General features: G+C 41.7%; 1 pseudogene; it reads left to right on the top strand.

The window, feature by feature from the left end:
* The first annotated feature begins 5,894 nt into the window (after positions 1-5,894).
* LOC143659408 (E3 ubiquitin-protein ligase RBX1 pseudogene) lies at positions 5,895-6,400 on the top strand (annotated as a pseudogene).
* The last annotated feature ends 348 nt before the right edge of the window (positions 6,401-6,748 follow it).

The following is a 6,748-nucleotide window of genomic DNA, read 5'->3' as shown; positions in this document are numbered from 1 at the left end:
GCCACACTTTTTCCATGAACATCCTCCAATGGGACTCTATCTTAAACGTGCAAGAAGCAACTCATAAACTGATGGTTTATGGTCCTCGAGCCGCCATATCTTTGTTGAGTTCATTCTAGATCTTAAATTTGAGCATGAAACACAGTTTGCCAAACTGGCCGCTGACTGCACCCATTTGTGGTTAGTTTGGAAGGAACCTGAAAATGCCTCTCGCAGCTGTCTACTTATTCCCTGCCAGTCCTTGGTTTTCTTGCCTGTACTTTATAACTGACACCTTTTTATTATTTTTACTCCCACAGAGTTGGCAGATCGCTGTTTCAGAAAGTTAAATGGAATGCCTCCAGTGGGGGTGTGATAACATGTGCCCCTGCTTTCTAGAGTGGAGTGGAAAGTCCATCTCTGCAGCGCTGAAATCTAGGAGCCCTGGGCTGAGCCTTCTCCAGGTGTAGCAGGACTCTTCTGAGACAGGCTGTGAGTACATTCACTTCTGATTAGCAGCCAGGCTGGACAAGGATCACACAAAACCAGCCTGACAATAGCAACAGGGGGTTCTGCTTCAGAAGTAAGTTTTCAGGAAGGACTTTGTCTCTTTCTTGGCTTCTAGAGGTAGCTGGCCACCCTGGGGTTCCTTAGCTGATAGCTGCATCCTTCCAGTATCTGCCTCTGTTGTCACGTGGCTTCTCCCTGGGGGTCTCTGTGCCTTTGTGTGTCTCTTTCCAAATTTCCCTCTTCTTACAAGGATGCTAATTCTATTGAATTTAGAGTCCCCCCCAATCCAGCATGACTCCACCTTAACTTTATTACATCTGCAAAAACTGTATTTCCTAGTAATGTCACATTCACAAGTTCCAGGTGGACATGAATTTGGAGGTGGGGCGGGCACTATTCAATCCAGAACAGGCAGGTACTATTATTATCCTTTCTTTTTTTTTTTTTTTTTTTTTTAGAGAGAGGGAGGAAGGGAAGGAAAGAAAGACAGAGAAGGAAGGAAGGATGGAAGGAAGGAAGGGAGGAAGAAAGGGAAACATCTTTAAACATTTTCTTGTTTTATTATATTTTGTTTGTTTGTTTGTTTTTTTACATGGGCTGGGGCCGGGAATCGAACCGGGGTCCTCCAGCATGGCAGGCAAGCACTCTTGCCCGCTGAGCCACCGCGGCCCGCCAATATCCTTTCTTAATAAATGAGAAAATGGAGGCTCAAGGATGACCACAATCAGGTCAGAGTCACTCAGCTGCTCAGAGGTCAAGACCTGGCCACGTGGTTTCCGAGTCTTCACCCTTCACCGCTCTACCGCCTCAGGAACAAGCCTGCTTTCATTCATGTGGCAAATGTAGAAAGGAACTTCACTAATTGTAAGCATATTTGGGGGCAAAAATAGGAGTTGAGGGGACACAATCCACCCAAACCCTTTGCCAAGGCTCCTTTGCTCTTCCTGAGCTGGCCTGGCCATCCTTTCAGTCTTGTTTGCTGCCACTTCTCACTAAGCTCCTTTCCTGGGATTTAGCCACAAGAAGCAACAGGTAATTTTGCTCAACTCCCTCTGCCTTTCTGACTTCAGACATCTGTGGTCAGCTGAAAAATGGCCCCACCAAGTATTTCCAGATCCTAATCCCTGGAACTGAGAATGTTACTTATATATGGCAAAAAAGGACTTTGCAGATGGGATTAAGTTTGGAATCTTGGGATGGGGAGATCATCCTGGGTCATCTGATGGAATCTTAAATACAATCACGTGGTTCCTTAAAAGAGGGATGCAGAGAAAGATGTGGAACAGAAGAAGACAAAGTAATGTGGCCACAGAGGGAGACACTGGAGCGGTGCAGCCACAAGCCAAGGATTTCCAGCAGCCACCAAAAGCTGGAAGAAGAAAGGAGTGGTTCTCCCGCAAGAGACTCTGGAGGGAGTGTGGTCCTACTGACACCTTGATTTTCACCCAATGACACTGATTTTGAACTTCTGCTTCCAGAGCTATGAAAGAGTACATTTCTGGTTGCTTTAAACCACTGAGTCTGTGGTGTCTTGTGACAGCAGTCATAGGACACTGATACAGCAGCCGTCCTTGAGAGCTCTTCTTCCACCCAAGTTTGGAGAAATCTTGAGTCATCCTTGCAGACTCAGCTCAGAGGTTGACTCTTCTTTGAAACTTTCTCAGACTTTTCAGGCTGCTCTGTTGCTTGTTTGTGCTTCCTTCATCATAGCTTGTTCCAGGGAATATGGTAATTGCTTGTTTTGTCTCTCACCTTTCTGGCTAAGCTGTGAGCCCTCTCAAAGCATGGGTAGAACCTAGTACAACAAATGTCACACAGCTGGTGCGCCATAAATGTTTATTGAAATGCTGAAAGCAATTGCTGCTATCATCAGATAATACTGTTTTCAAGCTACAAAAAGAACTTTGTTTTTTTTTGGCTCCCATTATCCTGATAATTTTCTCAATCCTTGCTCTTGTTTTGGCTCCTTTGCATAAGTCATTGACACTTCGTAAGTATTTGACTATTTGATGATGATGATTCAAAAATATGAATTAAGTAAACACTTTAATGAGAATGATGTTGATGATAAAACCTATACACAGGTAACGCCCTTATTTGCAGGGTCAATTATGGAACCCTTCCTTTCCCTACAGCAAGGTGGACAGGTGTACAGGTAGAACCTGTAAGAGGTTAGGTGTTTCACTCCTCTGCTCAAAACCCTCCGATGGCTCCCTCTTTGCTCTCATCATGAAAGTCTCAGTTCTCATCATGGCTTAAGCTCTGGTCCTGGTCAGTTTCTCTGATCAGCATCTTTCCCCATGCTGGGCCTCTCAGTCCTTCTAGCTACTCTGGTGCTTGCTCAGTCCAATGGGTATTCTCCTGTTTCAGGGTCTTCAGCTTGGAAACCTCTTCCTCCAGATATATGTATGCCCACTCCCTCACATCTTGCATAGAGAGCACCTTCTTAATGAGGCCTCACCTCACCTTCCCAGATACAAAAGCACACACTTACTCCTTTCCACCTGAAGCCCTGTGTTGCTTTGATTTTTTTCTCCCCCCCCCCCCCCCCCCGTCTCTCTCTCCATTGCACTTGTCACCATCTGGCATACCATATATTTTCCTATTTATTGGTTCATTGTCTATCTCCACTCATGAGAATGTAGCTCCAAGAGGGCTAGGATGGTGTTGTTTTGTTCAGTGCCTGGCACATAGTAAGCGCTCAATAAATACTTAATGAATGAAACGATAAAAAGAGGAGACGCTATTTCTATCTTGCATAAAACAGAAGTTTGGAATTTTTGACATAATTCATGAGCATCTGTTTTTTTAATGCAATTTTATTGAGATACATTCACATACATATCATCGTCCAAAGTATACAATAAAAAAAAGCCAAAGTATACACTCAATGGTTCACAGTACAATCATATAGTTGTGCATTCATCACCAGAATCAATTTTTGAACATTTATATTACTCCAAAAAATGAAAAAAGAAGACCCAAAACATCCCATACCCCTTATCCCCCCCATTATTTATTTATTTTTTGTGTTTATTTTCTCACTCATATGCCCATACACTGGATAAACGAAGTGTCAGTCACAAGGTTTTCACAATCACATAGTCACACTGTAAAAGCTATATGGCTATACAATCATGTTCAAGAATCAAGGCTGCAGGATTACAGTTCAACAGTTTCACGTATTTTCTTCTAGCTATTTGAATAAACTAAAAACTAAAAAGGAATATCTATATAATGCATAAGAATAACCTCCAGGATGACCTCTTGACTCTGTTTGAAATCTCTGAGCCACTGATACATTTTTTCGTACCATTTCTCTCTTCCCCCTTTTGGTCAAGAAGGGTTTCTTATTCCTATGCTGCCAAGTCCTGGCTCATCCCAGGAGTCAGGTCCCATGCTGCCAGGGAGATTTACACCCCGGGAGTCATGTCCCACATAGTGGGGAGGACAGGGAGCTCACCTGCCAATTTGGCTTAGAGAAAGAGGCCAGGTCTGAGCAACAAAAGAGGTTCTCTGGGGGTGACTCTTAGGCATAATTATAAGTAGGTTTACCCTATCCTGTAAGTTTCATGGGGCAAACCCCAAGATCTAGGGCTTGACCTATTAAGTTGGTAGTCCCCAATACTTGTGAGAATATTGGGAATTCCCCAGGTGAGGAAGTTTAATATTTCCACATTTTTCCCCAGTCCCTCTAGGGGACATTGTTAATAGTTTTTTAAAAAATTTTCTGCCCAAATTACTCTGGATGTATCAGACATCACACTAACCGACAAGATCTCACTCCCTAAAAAATAAGAAGAGGAGATTTTGTTTCTATCTTGGATACAACAGGAGTTAGGAATTTTTGATGTAATGACTGGGGTTCTTAAACAGAGTCTTAAAAACTGAGATGTTTGACAATAATCTGATTATAAAACATATATAAACCATTAGTTGATTTTACGAAAGAGTTAAAATTGCAACTAATTATAAATTCTGCCTTTGCTGCAAGTACAGCTCTGATGTCTCCCTTTACAGGTTGTTGCTGACCTAGTCAAGGGTGCTCAGGCCTCAGACCCCTACACTTCTTTCATCTTTTCTCCTCCTTTATGATGCCACTTACTTCTGCTACAGTGAGTTAAGATCCAACCATTAATTCCATTAAGGCTTTGAGGCAGGCCCTTACATACGCCTTTCTCACTTGTACTTTTCTTTACTATGTTCTTTCTCCTTGGGCAGTTTGCTTTCTTGCATATTTATTTTTCTCTTCTTGTCTGTAGGTAGCTTCCCTGGCTCTCCCCAACACCAGGGCCCCCGGTCGGTTGCTGAGCCTTCCTTCTGCATCTTTCCCTCCAGATCACATTTGGGGCAGCCTCTGCTCAGCTCAACATGAATCCTACCTACTCATTAAAACTGTTCTTTGAGGTGTGTGGAGTCTAAATCAGGACTGTTAATTAATTGTTGCTTTTTTTGAAAGGCCATTTTCTTGCTCTCTGGGGGAAAGAGATGGAATTTTTAGCAGTCTCATCAGGAAGAGTCTCAACCCCTCCAGCCCTCCCCCCACCGTCCTTTTTACAAAGAGTCAGAACAATCGCTCTACCCAGGACACATCCTGGCTTCTTCACTTTAAACTCAGCAGAAGATTTAACATAATGTTTTGATGTGGCTGTGTGAAACCGGCCCCCTCTTGAGAGAGAAACACTTTTGAAAGAAAACTTTAATTACCCTGCAAGGAGCCAGGAGACTGCCCTGATCTTTATCCCAGGTCTGAGCCTCAACTCATCAGTCCTGGGGTGAAGGCCGCTAGTGACAATAAAGCTGAACATTTAATAATTTAGGGAAGTGCTTGAAGAAATGAAGTTGAGTATTTCTGTAATCTTGAAATGGAGAAGGAATCTCCAAACATCAAAGCCAGAAGTGCTAAAGGAAAAAACTTATATGATTAATTCAAGAAATAAAAAAAGATGACAAACTGGGTAAATATTTGCAACATATGTAACAGTTTGGGAGTTAAAAGGCTTGTTTAACAAGAGCTTTAACAAATTAGTAAGAAAAGATCAATTAACATATAAAAGATATTTAATCTTACTAGTAATCGAAGGAAATACAAATAAAAAATAAATTAGATTGGACATGATTTGAAAAATAGATAACAGTGTTCATAAAGGAATGAAAAACTAGGCATACGCATACCAATATACTCTTATTCGAATGATTCAAGCCAAAAATAATGACAACCCTAAGCGCTGACAAGGCTATAGGACAAGTGAAACCTCATATATTGCTAGTGGGAATGTAAAGCGGTTCAGTAACCCTGGCAAAAAGTTTGGCTGTTTTTGATAAAGTTAAACATACACTTACCATACGATCCAGCAATCGCACTCCTGTGTTTAGGTTAAAAAATGAAAACTTGGTGAGTTTCCAAAATGGCGGCAGCGATGGACGTGGATATCCCGAGCCGCACTAACAGCGGCGGGCAAGAAACGCTTTGAAGTGAAAAAGTGGAATGCGGTAGCCCTCTGGGCCTGGGACATTGTGGTTGATAACTGTGCCATCTGCAGGAACCACATTATGGATCTTTGCATAGAATGTCAAGCTAACCAGGCCTCAGCTACTTCGGAGGAATGTACCGTTGCATGGGGAGTCTGCAATCATGCTTTTCACTTCCACTGCATCTCTCGCTGGCTCAAAACGCGGCAGGTGTGTCCACTGGACAACAGAAAGTGGAAATTTCAAAAGTATGGGCACTAGAAAAAGAAAATCCTCCCATCAGACTCAACTGTTTTGTTATTCATTTAATGACTTACCCTCCTGTTTACTTAATTATATAAATTAGATAGAACCATGTCTTTTCTGCCTTGTCTTTTCACTTTGCTGTTCATGTAGTCATAAATATTATATTCCATGTCAAATAAAATCCAGTTGGATTCTAAAAAAAAAAAAGATGAAAACTTAGATTCTCACAAAAACCTGTTGTTGAATGTTTGTCGCAGTTCTGTTTATAAAGGCCAAACACTAGGGAAAAACAAACAAATGTCCTTCAATAGGTGAATGGATAAACAAACTGTAGTACATCCTTACGATGAAATGGTATTTAGCAATAAATAGACTGAACTATTGAGACATGCAACATCTTGGATGAACTGCAAAAGGTTTATGTTGAGTGAAAGAAGCCAGTCACCAAAGGGTTCATACTACATAATTCCATTTATATGACATTCTTGAAAAGAGAAAATTATAATGACAAAGAACAGATCAATGATTGCCAGGGGTTTTG

Source organism: Tamandua tetradactyla, chromosome 2, assembly GCF_023851605.1.
Source record: "Tamandua tetradactyla isolate mTamTet1 chromosome 2, mTamTet1.pri, whole genome shotgun sequence".
NCBI lineage: Eukaryota > Metazoa > Chordata > Mammalia > Pilosa > Myrmecophagidae > Tamandua > Tamandua tetradactyla.
The sequence above is the reverse complement of the archived record's forward strand: the minus strand, read 5'-3'. Positions and strand labels throughout refer to the sequence as shown.